We start from the raw sequence: 22,920 nt of genomic DNA, 5'->3' as shown, positions 1-22,920 counted from the left end.
TTATCATCTCCTCCTCAGAAATCTGATACAGGGTCTCTATGAGTTGGAATTAACAATAAGTGTTGTCTTGGAGAAATTAAAGAGACAAATTATTTTGCTAGGTCTAAACCTTCACCAAATGATCATTCACAGAAGGAGTTCCCTATGGTTCTTTTAGGGATCCAAGATAAGGATTGTGTTTTTTTGTTGGTAGGTGCTTTCAAGTCAATTCTAATTCACAGCAACTCCACTAGACAGAGTTGTTGTTGTTAGGTGTCTTCGAGTCTGTACTGACTTATAGCAACTTTAAGCACAGCAGAACGAAACACTGCCTGATCCTGGGCCAACCTCACTACTGTTGCCACACTTGAGTCCCTCGATGCTGACACTTGACAATCCATCTCGTTAGGGGTCTTACTCTTTTTCTCTGACCCTCCACCTTACTAAACATGATATCCTTCTTCAGCAACTGGTCCCTCCTGACAATATGTCCCAAGTATGAGAGATGAACTTTGGCCATCCTGGTCTCCAAGGAACACTTTGGCTGCATTTCTTCCAAAACGGATCTGTTAGTTCTTTTGGCAGCCCATGGCTCCAACACTATAACTCAAATGTATCAATGGTATTTCTTATTTACTGTCCACCTTTCTTATGCATATGACATTGTTGAAAATACCATGGCTTGGGTCAGGCGCACCTTGTCCTCAAGCTGACATGTTTGCTCTTCAACACATTAAAAAGGTCTTGTGCTGCAGATTTGCCTAATGCAATATGTCATTTGATTTCTTGACTGCTGCTTCCATTAGTGTTGATGGTTGATCCAAGAAGAACGAAGTCCTTGACACTTCAATCTTTTCTCTGTCTATAAGAATGTTGTTTATTGGTTCAATGGTGAGGATTTTTGTTTTCTTTATATAGAGATGTAATCCATACTGTTTTGGAAGAAGTGCAACCAGAATGCTCCTTGGAAGCCAAGATGGTTAGGCTTCGTCTCTCATACTTTGGACACATTGTCCGGAGAGAACAGTCGCTGGAGAAGGATGTCATGCTAGGTAGGGTGGAGGGTCAGAGAAAAAGGGGAAGACCCCTAACGAGATGGATTGGCCAGATGGCATCATTGATGGACTCAAGTGTGGCAGCGGTAGTGAGGTTGGCCCAGGATTGGACATTGTTTCGTTCTGCTGTGCATGGGGTTGCTATGAGTTGGTTCCGACTCGATGGCACCTGACAACAACAACAATCCATACTGAACTCTGTGCTCTTTGAGCTTCATCAGTAAACGTTTAAAGTCCTCTTCACTTTCAGCAAGCAAGGTTGTATCATCTGCATATCGCAGGTTGTTAATGAGTCTTCCTCCAATCCTGATGCCACGTTTTTCTTCATAGAACCTAGCTTCTCAGATTATTTGCTCAGCATACGGGTGAATAAGTATGGTGAAAGAATACAACCCTATTGCACACTTTCTTAATTTTAAACCATTTGTGTTCACATGTTCTTTTCGAACAACTGCCTCTTGGTCCAGGTACAGATTCCTTATGAGCACAATTAAGTGTTCTGGAACACTCATACTTTGCAATGTTGTCCATAGTTTGTCATGATCCACATAATCAAAAGCCTTTGTGTACTCAATAAAGCACAGGTAAACATCTCTCAGATATTCTCTGCTTTCAGCCAAGATCCATCGGACATCAGCAATGATATACCTCTTTCCATGGCCTCTTCTGAACCCAGCTTGAACTTCTGGAAGTTCTCTGTCAATGTATTCTTGCAACCGTTTCTGTATTACCTTTAGCAAAACTTTACTTGCATGGGATATCAAACAGATTGTCTGATTATTTCCGCATTCTGTTGGGTCACCTCTCTTGGGAATGGGCACAAATACAGATCTCTTCCAATCAATCGGTAAGATAGTTATCTTCCAAATTTCTTGTCAGAGATGAGTGAGTGCCTCCTGTGCCACCTCACTTTCTTGAAAGATTTCAGTTTTTATTCCATCAATTCCTGGTGCCTTGTTCTTTGCCAATTCTTTCAATGTACCATGGAGTTCCTCCTTCAATATCAATGGCTCTTGATCATATGCTACCTCTTGAAATGGTTTACTCAACCATTTCCTTTTGGTACTGTGACTGTGTATTCCTTTCATCTTTTCCTGATGTTTTCTGCATCATTCAGTAATTTGCCCAGATAATCTTTCAATAATGAAAACCAAGGCTTGTATTTTTTCCTTCAGTTCCCCCAGCTTGAGAAATGCTGAGTGTGTTCTTCCTTTTTGGTTTTCTGATTCCAGAGCTTTGCACATTTTGTTATAATATTTGGCTTTATCTTCTCAAGCTTATCTTTGTAATTCTCTGTTCGGCTCTTGGACCTCCTCATTTCTTCATTTGCTTTAGCATTACTACGCTGGAGAGAAAGTTTCAATGTCTCTTCTGGCATCACTTTTGACCTTTTCCTTCTTTCTTGTCTTCTTAATGACGTTTTGCTTTCTTCATGTATGCTGTTCTTGGTGTCATCCCAAAACTCATGTGGTCTTCAGTCTTTAGTGTTTAATGTATCAAATCTGTTCTTCAGATGATCTCTAAATTCAGGTGGGATATATTTATGGTCATATTTTGGCTCTCATGGACTTGTTTTCATTTTCAGCAGCTTCAGTTTGCATTTGCATATGAGTAATTGATGGTGTGTTCCAAAGTCTGTCCCTAGCCTTGTTTTGACTAGTGATATAGAGCTTTTACAACATTTCTTTCCTCAGATGTAGTCAATTTGATTTCTATGTATTCCATCTGGTGAGGTCCATGTGTATAATCATCTCTTATGCTGTCTAAAGAAGGTATTTGAAATGAACAAATCATTGATTTTGCAGAATTCTATCATGCGATCTCCAGCATCATTTCTATCATCAAGGCCATATTTTCCAACTACTGCTCCTTCCTCTTTGCTCCCAACCTTGGCATTCCAATAAGTAGTAATGATCAATACATCTTGATTATATGTTTGATCAATTTCAAATTGAAGAAATTGGTCGAATTCTTCTATTTCATCCTAACTGGGGTTTGTGGTTTGTGTATACATTTGAATAATAGTGGTATTAACTGTTGTTGTTAAGTGCCGTGGAGTCGGTTCCGACTCATAGCGATCCTGTACAGGGTTTCTGAGGCTGTAAATCTTTACAGGAGCAGAACACCTCATCTTTCTCCTGTGGAACAGCTGATAGTTTTGAACTGCTAACAGTTAGATTAGCAGCCTGTTCATAACCACTCGCTACCAGAGCTCCTTGGGCTTCACTGTAGGGGCATGCATATTATCTTATCACAGACAGCATTTTACCATATGACTGATCTGGATATGTTCTTTTGACAATGAATGCAACACCATTCCTCTTCAAATTGGCATTTCCGGCATAGTAAACCACGTGCTTTTCAGATTGAAAATGGCCAATACCAGTTCACTTCAGTACACTAATACCTAAGATATGGATGTTTATTCATTCCATTTCATTTTTGACAACTTTCAATTTTCCCAGATTCATACCTCATAGGCGAGTAGTGGACTAGACAGAGTAGAACTGCTCGATAGGATTTTCTTGATGGCACTTCAGGATAATGCATGGACTGTAAGATCAGTTACAGTACAAGATAGTGGTTCAAACCCACCAGCCACTCCTTGGAAACCTTACATAGGGTCACTATGAGTCAGAACCTAGTCAAAGATACTTAACAACAATAGCAACTACAGCAATCTTTAAGGAAGAGAAGCCATTGATGGGCTCAATCCACCAATTTTTCAATTAGCAGTTCATTGCTTAATTGTTGTATCACCAGGGCTCCTGGTTACAGGTCTAGGGATAGGGATAAAGTTAGTGAAATACAGAGAAAAAGTGAAAGTAATAGAGGTACACCTAGCATAAGTATGAGGCATTTTCAAAACATTCACAGGAAAGTTCCACTATCTCAAAAAATTCAATTTTTCCATGAAGTTTTTGAAGTTCTTTGTATATTCAAAATCAATGACCACATGAATTACAAGAAAGCTTCAAATTTTTCACAGAAAAATTCATTTATATCTTCATTCCCTTTTTTCTATGTACATTTTGAACACCCTCACATTCCTATGTTCTATGGCAGAGAAACTGGGAGGCGGTGTGAAATAATATTCAGAGTGACAGAATTCTGCATCATATCATTTGGGGAATCCTGAGGAATCACCTATGATCATAAGTCAGTACTTGATAATAGGGAATAAAAGACACAATGATTATTTACAGAAAATGACTCATTTATTCTAATAACAGTTTGTGTACTGCTAGGTTGTTTTCAAGAAGAGTCAGTCCAACTGCCAAGTAACATATAAGCTTCTACTTTCATATTTATTTATGTTGGATTGAACTTAATGACATTCATGAAGCAACTGAAAGTTTCAAATCACATATTATGCATTATGGGATTTATAGAAAGAAAAGATGACTAAGAACTTTAATCAGCAAATCATAATATTTTGAATTAAATTGGACTTTACTGGTGAGAAAAGTAGTCCTTTCTTTCCTGTCTTCCTCCCTCCCTCCCTCCCTCTAGTCTTTCTTTTCTTTACACCTTCCTGTTTTCACCACAAAGAATTCAAAGTATATTGGACATTATGAATATAAAGATATTCTCAATTTAGTGAATCAAAATATCAAAAGAAATACTCGTTAAAAAATTATGATTCACAGATATTCAGTTGATTCCTATAGCTCACATTTCCTCTTTATTAAATGTGAATATCTAGTTAGTATGCAGTAGAAGTTCATAAGTGGTGCAGACAGTTAATACCTCACTTCAACCAAAAGGCTGGTGGTTCTAGTTAACCCCAAAGTACTTCAGAAGAAAAGCTTGGAGATCTCCTTCTGAGAAAACAGTCTTTGAAAACCTATTGAGCATAATTCTACTCTTTCACACATGGGTCACTCTAAGTCACAATTGACTTGATGGCAACTTGTTGGCACCTTCATTGTTATTTTTAAGTGCCACCGAGTTGAAGCTGACTCATAGCAACCCTGTATAGAATTTCCAAAGAGCCACCAATGAATTTGAACCACAGACCTTGCAGTTGGCAGTCTAGTGCTTATCCTAAAATCCTTCACCAGGTTGGCTCATTTATTATACAGTGAAACTTCATTACCTAAAATCCCTAAGGGAATGATGCAACCTGGATAGTTAGTACTCAATAATGGAATTCTTACCTGCACTGTAGGATCAGCACTGGATTACTAACCATGAGGCTGGTGGTTCAAACCCAGCAGCTGTTCCACGGAAACCCTGTACTGAGTCGCAATGAGTCAGAACTGACTCGACGGCACTTAAACACCAAGAAGAACCTTCTAAATGTACATCTCCTCCTCATTTCTTGTACACAATTTTAACTATTTCTAGATAATAAGATCAGAAGTAGTCCTAAACCTTCATTTGTTAAAAAAAAGAAAGAAAGAAAGAAAGAAAAGAAACTTTCTATAAATTTATTATTTATCATTTTCTTTTCAGTGTAGGATTTTCACCCTCAAGACGTTTTTTTCTTTTTGTTGATGCTAACTGTATCCTCTGCTTTTCAAAATTCTTATGATTTCTGCACAACTATCATAATGGATGGAGTCCTGGTGTGGCACTGCGGGTTAATGTGCTGGGCTGCAAAGTCAGTTTTAACCACAAGATTGGAGGTTCAAACTCACCAGCTGCTCCTCGGAAACCCTATACAGGGTCGCTATGAGTTGGAACCAACTCGATGGCACTTAACAACAACAAGAACAATCATAATGGATCAGAGCTACATGTTTGCTGATTTTCAGATATTTTCCTATAATGCCAGTTTACCTCATACATGGGGTCTAAAAGAGAATGTATCATCATATTTTTATAAAATTACACCAAAACTCTGTATCATAGTTGACTTTTTTTTTACACTTAATTCTTGCACTACTTAGAAATAACTTGTATAGGCAATAGCATTCTATTTGGACCATTCATGTGTACATGACTTAGTCTCCAAAGCTATCCAGACAGTATTGATGTAAATACATATTATATACCATGGAATGTGGTGTGGTTCTGTAGGATCAGCACAGGACTGAGAATGACAGGCTGACAGTTGAAACCCACCAGATGCTCCACAGAAAACCTCTACAGAGTTGCTATGAGTCAGAACCAACTCAACAGCACTTAACAACAAAACAATCATATATCACAGTTAAGAATAGGATTCTAGGATCTCAAGCCCTAAACTGATTATGAAGATGAAATTGCACAGTGGCAGCAGTAATTGTGAGGATGGTACAGGACCAGGCTAATTCTGCTAAGCATACGGTAGGTATCAACAGCAATTGTTTAAAACTCTGCTCCATCTTTGTGTTGAACTTGCACTATCAGAGCATTGCTTCTAGTTGCAATTAATCACTTTCCTTTGCATCTCTTCATTCTATTTATTAATTTAGGTTTGTGTTTCTTTCATCTTGATCATTGTTTCTTAATTAGCTGTCGCTAAGAACTGTGCTTTTAAGAGACTACTAGTCTTACTTCTGCATACTAATCAAATAATTTTGCTAGAAACCAATGGTAGTCAACTATCTAGGAACCACTTCCTCTTTCCTGCTGAGGGTTAAGAAGTTCCTTCTTAATAATCACTGTTGGTAAATTCTTTATTCTGAGATATTATGGATGCCTGTGTGTTTTAGAAAATTCATTATCTAATAGCTAAAATATTAGGATTCTTAACACATATTTGAATCTAAAATATTTCTTTCTTTACACAATGTTTCATATTTGAAAAATTAAATTATTGTTTAAGTATGAATTACTATTTAATTCTGTGGCAGAATTATGTAACTACATAAACGAATCTTTACACAAATTATGTCATTTGTTGCTACTAAAATTGATAGCAAGCAAGTAGTTCCATAGAGAACCATTTATTTTATAACATAAAGAGTGTTTTAAGGTAGCTTTCCATTAACCAAAAATGTGTTCCAACCATCAAATTATGCTTCAAAATTTTTATCTATTATTACTAATTTTTTTACTTGTTATGAATTTACTTGTTTCTGGTTTATTAACAGAAATAACTGTAGGAAAATAAAGGGTACAACAAAAATAAGGAAAGTACAAACGATATAAAAAACTGATTCTTAAAAATTGTTCTATGAAGTGAAACTTAAAATATAACCATTAGCTGAAATTAATGGTGAAGTAAAATAAATCATCTGGAATAAAAATGTTTAAAAAATACAACAGGTATATGTATTATATAATCTGAATGTAGAAGTATAAATTTCAACGAACTTTTTCTAGAGAAAAAGTACTCCTAAATTTTAAATTATATATATAGGATGAGTCATAAGTTAGATCAAGTATATAACTCATAGTCGGGAGTCTGGGAATTAAAATTATGCAAACCTTACGATCAACAAACCAAAGTCAAATGTGAGACCACTGTAGTAATTCATTTAAATATTCCATACAAGTTTATCACAAAGTAAGATCCTATACCACATTCATTCATCCAATAATTACTTAAAGATTATTATATGTATGACATTTCAAGAGATGCAATGAAAAATAAGGCATGGACTTGGCCCTCAAGGGACTTACAGTCTAGTATGGAGAAAATAAACAAGCATGTAAATAACCAGCATATAAATTAGAAAGTGATGTGTCATAAGAAAAAACCCAGTTAATATGCTATGAGAATCAACCAAAGCAGAATCTTTTTACTCTGGTGTCTAATTAGCCAATAAAAATAGAGAGATCAATGATCATCTGCAGAATTAAGTGCCCAATTTTGTGAATTTATTAACAAAAAGGTTTCAACTACCTACCTGTCTTTCATAGTATTTGATCATAGTGAAACAGCCCATTAGAAATATCATTTCATTACTCTTCATAAGTAGATACAAATGAAACTTTAGTTGTCAGCACTGAAGGGATCATTTTAATGTGATAACTACTCGAATTAATATTCTGAAATATCCATGACACATTACCTTCTTGCACATAAAATTTACTCAATCAGATTAAAATGATGAAGAATTCCTCGATGGCTCAAGTGTGCTCCAAGGAAAGCTAGAAGGTTGTACAGTTAACTCCCAGGGTGTAACTCTAAACCATACAACCTACTACCTCAACCTGGATGCACACAGCTTCCAATGTTGCATCAGCTCCTTATCATATCTTCAGTCAGCTCTTCCAAATATGGCAGCCATATACCTAAGAACTTGGCAAGGATATACATAGAATATTCTAGCATTTCACCAATAAACCTAAAGTACACCTAGTAGGATTATTCTAACCTCTTTGGAAAAGTTTATATTATAGTTCATATAAAATATCTTCTGACATCTCTGATAGAGTTCTACTGACAATTAGTGCTGCTAAGAATCAATAGTACTTAGTGTCATTTTTCAGTAGAAATAAGTTCAATCAAACCAAAAACCAAACCTACTGCATTCCAGTCTATTCCAACTCAGTGATCCTATGCAGGAGTCAGACTAGAAATGCTCTATATGGTTTCTGAGACTAAATCTTTACAGGATCACACAGCCTCGTCTATCTCCTGAAGATTAGTTAGTAGGTTTGAACTGCTGATCTTGACGTTCAACACTTAATCCATTGTCCTTATAGGCTCAACTGTTGTTGTTGTTACATGCTGTGGAGTCAATACCGACCCATAGTGACCCTGTATAGGGTTTCCAAGGAGCTGCTTGTGAGCTTGAACCACTGATCTTGCAGTTCAGATGGCTTTGCAGTGTGACACATTAGCCCACAGCACCACACCAGTACTCCATAGGCTCAATAGTAACATGGAAATCCAGCTTTATAACCTTCAATTTTATTAAAGTTGATGTGGTACACTAATCACAATGGCATGAACTGAAGTTTCTAATCAAGACCTAGTTAGATCTTGATTCAAGCTCAGCTATTAAAAAATTTCAACTATCTTAAGCAAATTACTACACTTGGATTCAACTTTGAATGGTTGTGCTATGTATCCTTCGAAGTGGTAGACAGTTGGAATATATGATAAACAAAGGAAAATAAGATTATCGCAAAAATATATAGTCCACTGGTGTTTAACAGGAATTTGACTGGAATATTATTAAACAGCACTGTGTATAGGATTTTGTCAGATTACCACACTGACACAGACCCATAGAAGCGAGCTTGTGCAGTCCACTTCACCACAAGATCGGATCTACGGGTTTATGCCAATGGGCAACATCTCACAGGGACTCTCTAATGGTGTAGAATTTGTGGTAAAGAGCTGATGAAATTAGGAAACAAAAATAATAATGTTGATCCTGCAGTATATCATTTAAATGTGTAAGCAGTTTTACGGATATATATTCCAAGTTAAAGAAAGGCCATCATAAATACCCTAAACTAAAAACACGTTTGTATACATAAGAAAACAACAACAACAAAAATAGTTTTTAGAAAGATTTTTGGCACATTACTTTTGTTTTAATAATGAATATTTAGTATGTAGATCATTCTAAGTAACAATGAATTTAAGAGGGGGACAAAGAAACAATCCATAAATGCATGTATGAATTATGTAAGGAATGAATGTAGTATTACAAGCTTGTATTGAAAACCAATGTAGCTATTCATCTAATTGTGTACAAGTTAGGCTGTCTTGTTTTAATTCTTACAAAATCTCAGTGGCTTTATGGAATTGGTAACATAACTTCCTCATAAAAGAGGTAAGGTCTTGTTTACTAAGCAGAGAACACAGGAAGGTATTTAAAAGTCCTAAACAGATATATATGTGTCTACAATCGGACTGATATTAAAATTTACAATATTTGGATATATTAACATCAGAAAATAAACCTTAGTAGTACATTAATAGGATTATTGCTAATACTGCACACTAGTATTTATTCCTCAGTCTTTGTACGAAAGATGAAACCTTGTCTTTAAAACAAAATGTATTGAAATCTATTTTTCAAAACAGATATACTTAACACATAATACATGCTACATCTAACTCTGATCTGGTCAACAGTTTGGGCAAAGAAAATTGTTACTTAAAATATTTTAAGCGAACAGATAATATGCAAACACATATCACATTAAAGATAAAGACAGCCACATATATTTTTAAAAAGATTTTGAACAGCAACAAATTATTTATACAATTATTTCACTTGTATTTACTATCATTTAACATTTTAAATGATATCTTCAGTGTGAGAATAGTTAATACTACATGAAAATGTTTCCACATTTTTGTAGGCTTTGAAATAAATGTAATAAAATGTGTTTTGCAATACTTTATATAGATTATGTGGTCTGTATATTTTTTCACAATTATTTGTTTTAAAATAACTCCTATATTTATGAGAAACTAGAGCAAATAATAAGCAATCATTCAATTGTAGTAAAAGTATTTCAGCATTTATCAATTTAATGGTAAACAACATTTGTTTTAGGTTTTATCATAACTCCAGAAATGTATATATACACACACACACATATACACACACATTAGTTCGTTTCTTTGAGAGAGAAAAAAAAAAAAGCATGACTTTATTTTCTCCCACGTACTTTACTACCTTTTATGTAGTAGGATAAATGATAAATGCAAAAAACATATTTTTTTCCTAAATAACTTTATATTCAACTATCTTTCATACATGCTATTATCTAAGGGTATTAAGATTTATACTCTTGCCAAGAATTTTTCACAAAAGCAGATAATATTACAAATTCTCACATGAGACTCATCAATGAAAATTCCAACAGTTCAATTCTGAAATAGTGTTAAATGATTCTGATAGCTGCACACAATGAAAATTATTTTGGTTTTTCTTTAAAAATGTTAAGTATTTGGGCTTTTGCTTTTTTAAATTTTACCTGAGATGATTTTCTCCTATGATCACTTTCTTCACTTCTCATATCCATTTTAAGATTTTCCCTAAAATAACCAGAAAAGGATAAATGTCAGAAAAATCGCTCTCTAAAAGGTGCATCTGGGTGATTGGTGGGAAGGGAGGTAGAGGATCGAGAAGAAAGCACAATACCAAAATGGGCAAAACATTTTAAAGTATATTAAAAGAAGAAGAAGGAGGAGGCTAGGAAGACTCATAGGGCCCCACCCAAGGCTACTCATATTACATAAAATGTGGCTTCATAGTTTGCATTTATGCATTATTTTGGTTGGTGTTGTTCTACAGTAACAGTTTTGAAAGTGAAAGGTGGCATGGCTGTTAAAAGAAACGACTAGGCTTTGCACAATGAAATAGTGAAAGCTGAAAGAGATTTGGATTTGGCATGGAGCTTAATAAGATAATTAAGAGTGTAGAGATTAATGACTCCTAAAAATAACATTTAAAATAATGTTTTTTCAACTAAGGGATCTTTAAACATGAAAATGTTAATTAAGCCTGTGAAACTTAACATTCTATTAGCTGAGGCAGCATGGAAGAACAAGAGCTAGCTTTTAAATAATTAGTGAACAATAACCAATAAACCTAATAAAACATTTCATTTAAAAGTTATCAGTATATAAGGGTTTTTATAATTTGCTATAATTCTTCATAGAATAACAAAAAAGGAAAGCAGAACTTATCAATTCTAAAATATTTATTCTTCCCCCTACTTGTTTTCAATATAATAAAATATGATTTTAAAAATACAAGAGTTTGCTTAAACTATTTTTATGGCATAGTATCATTTCTTAATGTGCACATTACATTTTTTGATCTATATGCTGTATATTTCAAAAGTATTTCTTTTTAACAAGTTTTACATCTGTTTAGAAACATTTTTATTTAAATAAAATTGTATGGAATCCATATAATCCTTTCACATTAACCATAAATGAATAAAATGCTTAGCAATTTACTTATACAGACAAAATATTTAAATCCAATAAATTTAACTGCTGCACCAACACATCGCTTTAAACTTACATTAAGTTTGTTTATACTTCTTACATTAAAATACTTAAAAGGTACTTCAAATACTCTTTCCAACTGCTGTAGAAGGAAGACTTCTCCTAAAATATTTTTAGAAGTATTTCTATGGCAGAAACGTCTTTTCCACTCTTCAACTGTGTTCCCTTCATTCCTGTGTCTGTTTACAAAAATGTTTAAGAATTTAAATATAACTTTTTCAAAATGAATTAGCATTTTAACGCATATTCTAGTATGACCCTTTTTTACAAGTTCAAAAAGTTTCTTCTTTCACATTTCAAATCGTGAATCACAGGACATGAAAGGTTTACTTTCCTTACCAACTAGGTCTAACCATTTTTCTTGAATATCAAAAATTGCTACTGAACAAAAAAAAGCACAGATAACACATTACTGTCTTTTCAAAACCTCTATGTATAACAGAAATAAAAACATGTACCGTCTTTTTCATAGAGATTTTTAAACTTCAGTTTCTATACAAATCAGGATTAGAGTAAAAGAGCAAAAGGAAAAAGTTATTAAGAGGAAAGTGGGTGATGAGTCAAATCAGAGTAAATTGAAAGTTGAAGGATTCGTTTTTATAACAGAAGGCTTAAAAACAAACAACAAAAAAGTTATACCTGATATGAAAGGTGCAATTTCACCAAGTGCAATATATTTGCTAGTTATGCCATAGCTTTTGAAATAATTAAAAAAAATAAAGACGGCTCATTTGGTTGTGTTGCTTTAAAAGCTGCTTTGCAAAGCCCGATGTCTCTGTAGTTAAACAAGTCAATGTTTGCTGTTTTGGGTTTAGAATTTTGTTTGTTTGTTTGTTTTTGTTTTTGAGCATGAGCGTCTCATTTTTCAGTGCTCTTGCATGCAGTAGGACAAACTCAAATATAGATATAGATATTTTTTGTTTCTTCAGGATTCTTGTGACTTCTTCGAGAAAAGGACCCGGGTGTTTGTCTTCTTTCTATCCTTCTCGGTATTCCAGGCACAAAGCACTGCGCAGAAACTGCACCAATCCTTGCCGTCACAGGCAGCAGAATGGTAGGTGGGAACGACCAGGAATCCTTCCAGCCTGGGCTGACTTTAGAAATGAGGATTGCATAGGTTTGTCTCCTGAAGCAAAGGGGCAGCAAAGCTCAGCACCTATTTGCTACACTGCTGCAATGATCCCATGTTCACTCTTCCTGTCTCCCTGTTTGCCCAGCTGAAATGCCTGTTCATTAAAAACCAAAGGGGAACCCCCCCTCCAAAAAAAAAAAAAAAATAAAAAATCCTTGGATTCTATAAAGGTTGTTAACATTAAAAATAATAATTAAAAAAAAAGCAGTAAAAACCTGCATAAACAAAAACCACATACAAGTTTAAGATTCACTTGTTATGCCTCAATATTCTGTTTATATTTTCCCCTTTTCCTCCTTTTTTTTCTATTTAGAGATAAGCAGCAGGATTTATCAGGCGTGAAAGGGACAGCCTCCTGGTGGCCTGCCAAAAACCCAGAATAAAGGCGAAGTTGTGCTTCAAAGCTCAATCGCTTGCTGAGTCTGGCTAAAGTCAAGTATTAAGATCCACCATTTCCTGAGCCATGGTAGAAAAGAAGAAAAAAGTCAGGATGGTTGCTGCTTTCCAAGTCTCCGTTGGCACCATCACAAAATCTCAGTCGTAAGGTCACATGATTCTCCGCCAAATGTAGAGTGCATTCCCATCAACCGTTCTGCTGATACTGCCAAGGCAGCTATTGTCTCGTTTAGACCCAAAGTTCAGCCCACTCTTCATTGAATTAGCTGAAAAACGCATCACCTTTGGGGGCTGGGAGTCATGGAAACGTCTACCTGGCAAGCTGCCCACTTTTTCTGCCCATCAACCAGAGATGGAATTGTGCTGCCTAATGCAATGATGACTTGGAATGTGAAGAGTCGTCCAATGTGAATCTGATTCTTGAAACGCCTGTTTCGTTTGCACAGAAAACTCTGGCTTCTTGTAGTTAGGAAAAGGGAAAAAAAAAATCTTTTCCTACTAGATGTGGCAAATAAAGGTCTGAACATGCCCACACTGCAACTTTATTTCACAACACACCTAAATGTTTTTCAAATGAACAGATAGAGCACTCTGTAAGTTTTCTAAGTTAAAGGCATCCCTTCCTCTGATTTCTTTTACTTAAAAGTAAATGCAACAAACCAGGACATTGGTTTCAGTCTCTCACTTTAAGATTTAAAATCTCTGAGATCTCTGTTTGCTTTTCATTACTTTCTTATTTTATCTGGCAATGATTTTGTTCGTCATGGCCACAATATCTACTAGCAACAGTGGGGATGCATTATTGCTGCAATCTCCATTAAAGTGATCCCCTGAGAGAGCCAGTTGTCTCTTCAGCTACACAAAACACTGCAACTGGCTCCAGTGGTAATCCTCATCAGCACCTAGCACAGCTGCTGCACAAGTTTGCCGAGATTGACACATGTGACAAGTGCTTTCTGTTCCTTTACTGGCTACAGTTTGCTTGTATGGCATGAAAGATGCCTTTGAAATTTTCAGGGAATATAGCAACAGCTCTTAGGCAATAAAATCAAATTGTCTCCCCCCCCCCCACCCCCAATGAATTTCCATTCAAGCAGGCGAAAGTTCCCATGTACAAACATTTCCATACTTTCTAACAAAAGTACAGTGAATCAAATCTTTCACAATTTCCTTAAGCAGAATCTAAAGCCAAATAGGAAAACAACTATTATTAGTAATTAAACCAAACATACTGAGTAGTACTACAAAGGATCATTTTCCCTTTTGTTATGTTAAGTGTCTTTCAGTTGGTTCCAACTCATAGTGACTCTGAATAGGGTTTCCCAGGTGCAGCTGGTGGGTTTGAACTACCAACCTTGTGAATAGCAGTCCAATGCTTATCCTATAGCACCACACCAGGATTCTTTAGTACATTAAAAATTGTTTCAATGACTGGGGCATCTTAATCTATAATATTATTGTGCTAGCAAGTAATTTAACAGTATAGTTAGTGCTCTACCAAATGATGGATTAATATTTCCACTCTCCAGTGAGCACACACATATTGCACAATATGACAAAAGTTTAAAAAGAAAATTGATTTACGACTTGCCTAAAGAAAAAGAAAGGTTGGCCAGTGATTAAATCCCTTCTCTACTAACCAAAAAATTTGTGGTTCAAACCCACCAGTAGCTTCATGAGCAAAATACATGGCAGGCAGCTTTCATACAGATTTATAGACTTGGAAACCCTCTGGGGTCATTTTACTCTGTCCTATAGGACAGGAGTCCTGATGTGGCACTGTGGGTTAATGCGCCAGATAGGAAAGCCATTTGAACTGCAAGGTTGGCAGTTCAAGCTCATCAGCTGCTTCTCGGAAACCCTATATAGGGTTGCTATGGGTCGGAACCAACTCAACGGCACTTAACAACAACATACAACAGGAGTCCTGGTGTGGTGCTGTGGGTTAGTGCACTGGAGTGCAAACTTGGTTTGAACCTCAAGGTTGGTGGTTCAAGTTCACCAGCTGCTCCTTGGAAACCCTATATAGGGTCACTACGTGTCACAATCAACTCAACAGCAGTTCATAACAACAACAATAGAGTAAAAGAGAAAAAGAGGAAGACTCACAATGAGATTGATAGGTACAGTGGTAGCAGCAAAGGCTCAAGCTTAACAATGATTGTGAGGGTAGCAAAGGACTGGGCATTGTTTTGTTCTATTGGGCATAAGGTGACTATGACTTGGAACTGACCCGACAGCACCTAACAACAACAATAACAACAACATAGTTGTACTTGACTGGACAACAATGAATTTAGTCTTGTGTTTTTAAAGAGAATCATCTGGGGTGGAGGAAAGGTTGAGGAATCTAAGAAACACATCCTAGTAACAATTGTGTGGTTTTTATTGAGTCATGTCTTTCAATCTACTATCTTTAATGATTCACTATAAATCCATTGTGAGTACATACTCATGCATATACACACATACAAGCAGAAGTGTTATAGTATCTTCCTCATTTGGTGTTGAAAACACAAACAATTCTAAATCATTAACAAAAATCTTACGAATGATACATGTGCTGAAATGGAAATTCCTTTTTACAAAATTTTGAACAAATTTTGGGGAACGAAGCCTGATAAACACATGTGCCCCATGTTTCAGCACAGCAAGAAGTAGATAGTTCCTCACATTTACATGACTAATTTTATACATTTATCCAGAAGACATTTATTTTCGTTGTTATTAGGTGCTATTGAGTTAGTTCCAATCCATAGAAACTCTATATATAACAGAACAAAATACTTCCTGGTCTGCCCATCCTTTCAATTATTGCCATGTTGCATGCACTGTCCATCCAACTCACTGAGGGTCTTTCTCTGACCCTGTACTTTCCCAAGCATCATGACCTTCTACAGGGACTGGTCACTCCTGATACCATGTTCAAAGTACATGAGGGATTTATTAAGTAGTAGGAGTCTTGGTGGGGTGTTATGGGTTAATGCACTGGACTGAAAATTCGGTTTGAACTACAAGGTAGGCAATTCAAACTCACCAGTTGCTCCTCAGAAATCCTATACAGGGTAGCTACGAGTTGGAGCTGATTTGAAGACACTTAACAATAACAACGAGTATGTGTTAAGGAGTCCTGGTATAATATTGTGGGATAAAGTACTGAACCACAAGGTTGGTTGGAACCACAAGGTCAGTGGTTCAAATTCACCAGGTGCTCCTTGGAAACCTTATGCAGGATCGCTGTGAGTCAGAACCACCATAATGACACTTAACAACGACAGTGTGTCTTAAGGAGTCCTGGTGTGGCACTGTGGAACAAAGCACTGGGCTGCAAGATTGGCAGTTCCAGTTTACCAGAGCTCCTTGGAAACCGTATTTGTTGTTGTCATGTGCCGTTTAATCGGTTCTGACTCACAACGACCCTGCATAGGGTTTCTGAGGCTGTAAATCTTTACGGGAGCAGTAAGCCTCATCTTTCTCCTGTGGAACGGCTGGTAGTTTTGAACTGCTGACCTTGAGGTTCACAGCCCTATTTGTAACCATTACGGTACCAGAGCTCCTTGGAAACCCTATACAGGGTCACTATAAGTTGGAACCAACTTGACTGCACTGAACAATGGCAACAGTATGGTGGTTCGGTAGGATAAACATCTTGAACTATGAACCACAAGATCAGGGATTTCAAGCCCACCAGCTGCTCCAGGGAAGAAAGATAAGACTTCTGTTCCCACAAAGATTTACAACTTCAGAAACCCTATACAGGGTTGCTACACGTCAGAACCAACTCAACAGCATTTAATACCAAGTATGTGCTAAGTAAGCCTTGTAGTCCACACAGAGTAATAACAATGAACAAAATTGACATGGACAGTATTTTTAAAGAAAGAACTTAGCACATCATGCAGGAAACATGAATGAAATAGTCACAGATAAGACAAGCAGCCTACCAAACAGAAGTGTTCCAAGTCTAAAAGGGTCATTTACCAAAGACAAACTAGTTATGTAGCAAACTGGCAGAAATTGGAACTGGCACAAGTGAAATGAATGTGGAAAATGCAAATAGAGACTCCATTTAAATAACTAATTTTATATAATTCCTTAAAAATTCTTTAAATAGCCTAATGTGAAGTTTTAATGTTTTCTCCCAAATAAAAAAGTGAATTACAAGAATGCAACAGGGGACTTCCATTTTCAGAAAATGGAATAGGCATAGTCTGTCCTTATACTTCCTCTAGGCACAACTAGAAACCTTAGCATTATATATATAACAAATGTAAGGGGAGTATAAAAGATGGAGAGAAGAAAACAGATTCATTAGGGACATCAATGATAGGATGATTTCCCTGAATTTTCTTAGAAAGACATAAAGTTTTGCAACAATACTACTTTTTTTCCCACTTGAACACCACAGAAATATAAAAACACAATAGCACTGTGGCTCTAACCACACCCAAATTATCAATGGCTGGGTATAGGAACCTAGATGCCCACCCTTGTTAGATTAATGCAAAGAATTCCAACCGCTCCCTTCCAACCCCTTCACAGTAGTGCAAGGGAAATCCAAGCAGGGAGCTGGGAGTTCCATTCCTGCTTGGTGGTAACAGGTGGGACCAGTGGAAGTCTCATAGAAAAGCTGGACTTTCATACCAATACAACAGTAATGAGGTGCCTTTCACACTCACATCTGGTGTCAGAAAAGCCTGGCAAAAGGTCAGAGCCTCCTAAACAGCCAAACAGTAACAACTTCACCCTACCTTTCCCACTCCCCAAAGTGCCAGTAGAGACAAGGAGGGGTGGGTGCAGTAGCAATCTGCTCTTACCCTCTTCATGCTGGATCTATTAGGAATAGTCTTCTGGAGAGCTGGATCTGTCACCTCCTCCCAGCAGTGATGAAGAGTCCTCCCACCTCAGGTGTCAATAACGGCTGGGGGAGGAACCTGGACATCTACCCATAACTGGCAGAGAGGAGACAGCACCATCACCCCTTGCCCAGCTGGAGCTGTCAGAAGAAGCCAGCTACAAGAGAATGTTTACATAAGATGCAGAATCTCGTAACATAATATCACAAATGTCCAAGTTTCAACTGAAAATCATTCTTATTCAAGAAATTGGACGATTTCAAACTGAATGAAAAAATACACGAAATAGATGTGAACACGGAGACGGCAGCAACAATACAACGATCTCACAAAGATTTCGGGAGTGCAATGGCTCTGTAGGATAAGTACTGGACTGCTAACCACAAGGTTGGCAGATTGAGCCCACCAGCTGCTCCTCAGAAGAAAGATGAGGCTTTCTATCTCAGAAACCATATAGACAGGGTTACTAAGGTTTGAAACCACCTCAAAGGCACCTTACAAGAACAACAGAGATGTTGTTGAAGCTGAGTGTTCTTCAGCACAATGAATAAGCAATCAGCTTCTAATCAAAATGTGAACAATTAAAATTTATCAGCTGCTTGGTAGGAGAAAGATGCGGCAGTCTACATCCAGAAACATGACAGCCTTGAAAACCATATGCGGCAGGTTGGCCTTGACCAATACAGTCACTGAGAAGGAATCAACTTAGCAGCAATGATTTTGGTTTTGGTTATTTTGGTAACATACATATTAATCAGTGAGCAATTAGAAAAATGGCTACACCAAATTGAAAAAAGGAAAAAAAGAAAAAATACACACCTTAGAAGTCTCAGCAAAAAAATAAAACACATAAAGGAAAACTAAAAAAGAAATTTTATAATGGAAAAATAACTTAAAAGTTCACGAATGAACTCACAGCATAATGGAGAGGACAGAAGAAAGAAAAAGTGATTTGGAAGGCAGAATAGTAGAGAAAATTCAGTCTAAGTAACATAAAATAGATGTTTTTAAAACTGAACATAGACTCAGGGAATTATAGTGCTAGAGTAAGTAAAGTTATGAAAACCTTATGAAAAGCAGAGAAACACTGTCAGATATAGTGCTGGAAAATGAGCCCTCAGGTTGGAAGGCACTCAAAATGCGACTGAATTTTGACTGAAAGCAGAGAATATCAGAAAGATGTTTACCTGTGCTTTACTGACTACACAAAGGCTTTCGATTGTGTGGATCATGACAAGCTATGGACAACATTGCAAAGTAGGAGTATTCCAGAATACTTAATTTTGCTCATGAGGAATCAAGGACCAAGAGGCTGTTGTTCGAACAGAACATGGGAACACCAAATGGTTTAAAATTTTAAAAGGTGTCTGACAAGATTATATTCTTTCACCATATGTATTCAACTTGTGTGCTGAGCAAATAATCCGAGAAGGTGGGTTATATGAAGAAAAACGTAGCGTCAGGATTGGAAGAAGACTCATTAACAACATTAAATATGCTTGCTGAAAGTGAAGAGGACTCAAAAACATTTACTGAAGAAATCAAAGAGCATAGCCTTTGGTATGGATTGCATCTCAATGTACGGAAAACAAAATTCCTCACCACTGGACCAATACACAATATTCGTATCAATGGAGAAAAAATTGAAGTTGTCAAGGACTTCATTTTTCTTGGATCAACTATCAACACTCACAGAAGCAGCAGTCAAGAAATCAAACTCCATATTGCATTAGAAAAATATGCTGCACAAGACCGTTTTAAAGTGTTGAAGAGCCAAGATATCAGCTTGAGGACTAAGGTGGTCCTTACACAAGCCATGGTATTTTCAATAACATCATATGCATGAGAAAGCTGGAGAGTAAATAAAGAAGACCGTAGAAGAATTGACACATTTGAGTTATGGTGTTGGAGGAGAATATTGAAAGTGCTATGGGCTGCCAAAAAAACACACAATAGATTTGTATTGGAAGAAGTGCAGCCGGAGTGCTCCTTGGAGGCCAGGATGGCCAAACTTCATTTCTCATACTTCGGACATATTGTCAGGAATGACCAGTCACTGGAGAACGATATCATGTTTGGTAAGGTGAAGAGTCAGAGAAAAAGAGGAAGACCCCAATGATGGCCAAGTGGCAGCGTCGATAGACTCAATCATGGCAACAATAGTGAGGTTGGCCCAGGTTCAGGCAGTGTTTCATTCTGCTGTGCATAAGGTCGCTATGAGTAGATACTAACTCGATGGCACCTAACAACAACAAGAAGTAACTAAAGTTATCATAATTAGGGTAAAGCTGAAAAAGCACTCAAAGAAATAGTGGCTGGAAACTTCCAAACTTAACAAAAGACAAATCCTGACAAATTCAAGAAGTTGAGCAAATCCACAAACAGATAAACCCCGAGAAATTCACACTATAATTAAATTTCTGAAAACTGAAACTATAGACAAAGAAATCTGAAAATAGTGAGAGAGATATTAAACCTTACCTATAGGTAGAAAGCATGACAGCAGGTATCTCATCAGAAATCTTGTAAGCTGGAGGAAGGAGTATGCATTATAAATTGAGAAAGGAAAGAACTGTCAACCTAGACTTCTATATCCACTGAAAATATTCTTCAGGAATGAGGGAAACTCAAAACAGTCTCAGATGACAGAAAACTAAAATGAGGCTGCAGCAGACCCACTCTAAAGAAATGGCTGAAGAAGTTTTACTAAACAGAAATAAAATGATGAAAGAAGAGTTCTTCAAATATCAGAAAAGAAGAAGGAACACAGCTAATAATATGTGTATATAAAATAGACTTTCTCCTCCCAAAGTTTTCTAAATTGTGTTTGATGGCTGAAGCAAAAATTGTGTCACTCTGTGATGGATGTTGATCTAAATGTATGTTGTTGTTGTTGTTGTGTCCCATCTATTCTGTTCTAACTCATAACAACTCTGCATAGGGTTTCCTAGTGCAGCTGGTGGGTGTGAATAGCCAACCTAGAGTTAGTAGTCCAAAGCTTATCCTACACCACCACACCAGGGCTCAAATATATGTACATAAGGCAATTATATTACAAAGAGTGAAGAATAAATGTACATCAAAGAAGGTGTGATGCAGTGAATTACTTGATGTAATTCTTGTAGCCATTATATTTGCAACGCCATCAAATGACTATGTTGCTGTTGTAAAGTGCCAACGAGTCAATTCTGACCAATAGTGACCCTGTATAGGGTTTGCAAGGAGCAGCTGGTGAGCTTGAGCCACTTGAACTTACAGTTCAAACAGCTTTGCAGTCTGGTGCATTAACCCACAGCACCACACCAAATGACTGGGTTGTTGTTGTTGTTAAGGGTCATAGAGTTGGTACCGACTCATAGCAATCTTGTGCACAGCAGAACGAAACACTGTCCAATCCTGGACAAACCTCACTATTGCTGCGATGTTTGAGTCCATTGATGCTGCCACTTTGCCAATCCATCTCGCGGGGGTTTTAACTCTTTTTCTCTGACCCTCCACCTTACCAAACATGATATCCTTCTCCAGTGACCGGTCCCTCCTGATAATATGTCCGACATATGAAAGATGAAGTTTGGCCATCGTGGCCTCCAAGGAGCACTCTGGCTGCACTTTTTCCAAAACAGATCTGTTGGGTTTTTTGGCAGCCCATGGCACTTTCAATATTCTTCTCAAACACCATAACTCAAATGAATCAATTATTCTATTGTCTTCCTTATTCACTGTCCAGCTTTCACATGCATATGAGGTTATTGAAACCACCATGGTTTGGGTCAGAAGCACCTTAGTCTTCAAGCTGACATCTTTGCTCTTCAACACTTTAAAAAGGACTTATGCAGCAGATTTGCCTAATGCAGTACATTATTTGATTTATGACTGCTGGTTCCATGAGTAGTATTTATTGGTCCTGGTGGTGAATTTTGTTTTCTTTACACTGAGATGCAATCCATACCAAAGGCTGTGCTCTTTGATCTTTATCAGTAAATATTTTATGTCTTGTTCACCTTCAGCAAGCAAAGTTGTATCATCTGCATACCGCAGGTTATTAATGAGACTTCCTCCAATCCTTATGCCACATTTTTCTTCATATAGCCCAGTTACTCTGATTATTTGTTCAGCATACAGATTAAATAAGTACGATGGAAGAATACAACCCTGTAACGAACCTTTCTTAATTTTAAACCATTCGGTGTTCCCATGTTCTGTTTGAAAAACTGCCTCTTTGTCCATGTACATATTCCTTATGAGCACAATTAAGTGTTCCAGAATACTCCTACTTTGCAACGTTGTCCATAGCTTGTCATGATCCACACAATCGAAAGCCTTTGTGTAGTCAATAAAGCACAGGTAGACATCTTTCTGGTATTCTCAGCTTTCAGGCAAGATCCATCAGACATCAGTAATGATATCCCTCATTCCACAGCCTCTTCTGAATCCAGCTTGAACCTCTGGAAGTTCTCTGTCAATGTACGCTTGCAGCAGTTTCTCTATTACATTTAGTGAAGCTTTACTCGTATGGGATATCAAAGAGATTGTCTGATTATTTCCACAATCTGTTGGGTCACCTCTCTTTGGAATGGGCACAAATACGGATCTCTTCCAATCAGTCAGCCAGATAGTTGTCTTCCAAATTTCTTGGCA

The 22,920-nt window shown here is 36.9% G+C and overlaps 1 pseudogene; it reads left to right on the top strand.

Annotated features, from left to right (window-relative positions):
- Positions 1-6,272: 6,272 nt before the first annotated feature.
- LOC102811639 overlaps positions 6,273-22,920 on the top strand; it is an 18,922-nt pseudogene continuing 2,274 nt past the window's right edge.

The sequence above is a fragment of the Chrysochloris asiatica genome, unplaced genomic scaffold (assembly GCF_000296735.1).
Source record: "Chrysochloris asiatica unplaced genomic scaffold, ChrAsi1.0 scaffold00091, whole genome shotgun sequence".
In the NCBI taxonomy this organism is placed as follows: Eukaryota; Metazoa; Chordata; class Mammalia; order Afrosoricida; family Chrysochloridae; genus Chrysochloris; species Chrysochloris asiatica.
This window is presented reverse-complemented; position numbering and strand designations above follow the sequence as displayed.